We start from the raw sequence: 3,812 nt of genomic DNA, 5'->3' as shown, positions 1-3,812 counted from the left end.
AGTTAGGTTTAAGTAGTTCTATGTTCTAGGGGACTGATGACCACAGATGTTAAGTCCCATAGTGCTCAGAGCCAATCTAATAGCAAAGAATTCTCATTGTTCCAATCTCATTGGTATACAGTTGTTAATGCTTTTCCTTAATAATATAAAGAACATAATATATTAAGATTTCTCTCAGGTTAAAGCGAATTCAATGCTTAACAAATGTTAAAATGGTTACATATAATTTGTTACTATCTAGTTGATGAGAATATAATTTATATAATGCAAATGTCAAAGCAAAATAAAAAAAATAAACTGTAACACAATGAGCGGCAACGGCCTTGCCGCAGTGGCTACACCGGTTCCCGTGAGATCACCGAAGTTAAGCGCTGTCGGGCGTGGTCGGCACTTGGATGGGTGACCATCCGGGCCGCCATGCGCTGTTGCCATTTTTCGGGGTGCACTCAGCCTCGTGATGCCAACTGAGGAGTTACTCGACCGAATAGTAGCGGCTTCGGTCAAGAATATCATCTTACGACCGGGAGAGCGGTGTGCTGACCCCACGCCCCTCCTATCCGCATCCTCCACCGAGGATGACACGGCGGTCGGATGGCCACGGTAGACGACTCTTGGCCTAAAGAAGGAGTGCTTTTAACACAAAGAGCGTGATGAAAATAATTTGTATTAAGTAGAGGGAAGTGATATGCTGTATTTGGATGTGTAATACAGTCTACGTAGCATATTGGTTAATAATGGCCTATTTTTACCTATTTCAGATGAGAAGGTCTCGGTACAACCTCGAGATATTCTCATCTGAAATGTATGAAGATAGTAACTGTTCCAAAAAAATAGATACCAATGATGATCACGCAGCTTCTCTAGAAATAAATGATAGTTAATCGACACCCTCAATGCCAACAGGTGTTGTTGATATACCTCAACGGGGACAGCTGAAAATGTGCGCCCCGACCGGGACTCGAACCCGGGATCTCCCGCTTACATTGCAGATGCTCTATCCATCTGAGCCACTGAGGGCACAGAGAACAGCGCGACTGCATGCAATTATCCCTTGCACGCTTCCCGTGAGACTCACATTCCCAACTGTCCACAGCCTACATTCGTAATGTTCCTAAAGGATATTTGCCCATTCACTCATTACTCGCGCCAACTAAGGTGACGATTCCTGTAAGAGTTCAGGCAAAGTGTGGGCATTCGCACAGGAGGAGGTCAATGGCCGGGTAGCCTTTAACTATATGAAGATACTAACTGTTCCGAAAGAACAGATACCAATGATGACCATGCAGCTTCTGTAGAAAGAAATGCTAATTAATCGAAACCCTCAGCTGCAATAATTACAGAGAGATCGCTAGCAGCTTTGGAAATGGAACTGTAGTAATTTCTGCTGCTAATACTGTAGCTATAATTTAGACAAATTCAACGCGGTTTCACTCTTCAAAATGGTTCAAATGGGTCTGAGCACTATGGGACTTAACTACTGAGGTCATCAGTCCCCTAGAACTTAGAACTACTTAAACCTAACTAACCTAAGGACATCACAATCATCCATGCCCGAGGCACGATTCGAACCTGCGACCGTAGCGGTCGCGGAGTTCCAGACTGGAGCGCCTAGAACCGCTCGGACACCTCGGCCGGCTACACTCTTCAAAATCCTATTATTAGTTTCGAAGTAATTACAATATCTAGAACTCAGCATCTATCTGTTCTGAACATGGAACTGATTGCTGTCTTATGTGGGAGTTTGTGATCTCATACTCAAAAGAAAGAAATATGTCAGGCCGAATAAGGAGCTAACAGTGTTGCACCGCTGTGATAACGGTATAATATGGCACAGAGGATTGTAGCCTTCATTGAAAGAAGTATAGGATTGTTACCGTACTTAATTTGTGAATCATCCGTAGATTCGACGTCCTTTTGTCTTCCATTTGGTGTTTTGTTCCAACCTCATGTAGTCAAATGTGATTAGTATCAGTTCTAAATTAAACCTATTTAGTTCTTGTAAGTACACTCTCTTCGCTGCGTTAAACTGGAGCCCCCCGAAGCCCGATGGTTCCGTATAACTACAGCTGGCATGTATGAAATTTTGTGTGGTTGTTGACAAGTATATACAGGAACCATGTTCGCCCGAAGGTAACACGAACCGTTGCTTTGGACACGCTCATAATTCAGCCGTAGGGGAACATGCGTTACAGTATAGACACCATGAAATAAATTACGGCGACGTTAGCGTTTCAGAAGAGGAAGAGGCAGTAAGTGAAGAAGATGTTGGAGATATGACATTACAAATAGAATTGGGCAGAGTACTGCAAGAACTGTGTCGAAACAAGGCCCCGGGAGTTTCGTCAGAAATACTGGTAGTCTTAGAAGAGCCAGTCATGACGAAGCCATTCCATCTTGTGCGCAGGATGTGTGAGACAGGCGTAATACCCTCAGACATGATAACAGGTGTGAATATTACCGAACTATCAGTTTAATAAATCATTGTCCCAAAATACTAACACGAATTCCTTACAGGAGAATGGAGAAACTGGCAGAAACCGACCTCGGGAAAGATCAATTTGGATTCTGGAGAAATCTAGAAACACGCGAGGCAATACTAACCCTATGACTTATAGAAGATAGGTCAAGGAAAGGCAAATCTACTTTATAGCATTTGTAGGCTTAGAGAAATCTTTTTAGAATGCTGACTGGACTACTCTTATTGAAATTCTGAAAGTAGCAGGGGAGCCAAAAGCTATTTACGACTTGTACAGACATGAGATGGCAGTTATGAGTCGAGCGGCATGAAAGAGAGGCTGGGTTGTAGGTTATCCCCGATGTTACTCAATCTGTAGATTTAGCAGGAGGTAAAGGAAACCAAAGAAAACTTTGTGGTAGGAATTAAAGTTCAGGGAGAAGAAATAAAAAAGATCGAAGTTTTCCGATGACATTGTATCCTCTCGGAGCCAGCAAAGAACGTGGAAGAGCAGTTGAATGGAATGGACAGTGCCTTGGAAGGAGGATATTAGATGGACATCAACAGAGGCAAAACAAAAATAATGGAAGGTCGTCGAATTAAATCAGGTGGTGCTAAGGGAATTATATTAGGAAAGAGAGACTTAACGTAGTAGATGAGTTTCGCTATCTGGGCAACAACGTAACTGATGATGGCCGAAGCACAGAGGATATAAAGTATAAAATGTAAAGTGGCAATGGCAAGAAAAGAGTTTCTGAAAAAGAGAAATTTGTTAATATCGAATAGAGATTTAAGTGTTAGGGAGGTTTTTTTATGAAGGTAGGGAGTGTAGCCATGTATGGAAGAGAAACTTGGAAGATAAACAGTTTATAGAAGAGGAGAATAGAAGCTTTTGAAATATGGGTGCTACAGAAGAATGCTGAAGAAAATGTGGGTAGATCACGTAAGTAACGAGAAGGCACTGCATGAAACTGGGGAGAAAAAAAATTGTGGTACAGTCTGACTAGGAGAAGAGATAGTTTAATGGAATACATTCTAGACATCAAGAGATCAGCAGTTTACTATTGGAGGGAAGTGTTGGAGGGGGGGGGAGGGGGAGGCGGGTGGTAAGAATTGTAGAGGGAGACCAATAGACGAATACAGTAATCATATTCAGAAGGATATAGTTTGCAGTAGTTATTCGGAGATGAAGAGGCCTGCACCGGACACAGTAGCTTGGAGAGCTGTACCAAACCAGTTTTCGGACTGAAGACCAGAACGTTAACAACAGCGTTTTAGTCAAGACAACACATTATCATCGTCGCATGTATGTAGAGGCACCAGAATCTTAAAAACACCATAATAAATTTAAAATTCT

General features: G+C 42.3%; 1 pseudogene; it reads left to right on the top strand.

Moving 5' to 3' along the window:
* The first annotated feature begins 313 nt into the window (after window positions 1–313).
* Window positions 314–431, top strand: LOC126485319 (5S ribosomal RNA; annotated as a pseudogene).
* The last annotated feature ends 3,381 nt before the right edge of the window (window positions 432–3,812 follow it).

This window comes from Schistocerca serialis, chromosome 6 (genome assembly GCF_023864345.2).
Source record: "Schistocerca serialis cubense isolate TAMUIC-IGC-003099 chromosome 6, iqSchSeri2.2, whole genome shotgun sequence".
NCBI classification, from domain to species: Eukaryota; Metazoa; Arthropoda; class Insecta; order Orthoptera; family Acrididae; genus Schistocerca; species Schistocerca serialis.
The sequence above is the reverse complement of the archived record's forward strand: the minus strand, read 5'-3'. Positions and strand labels throughout refer to the sequence as shown.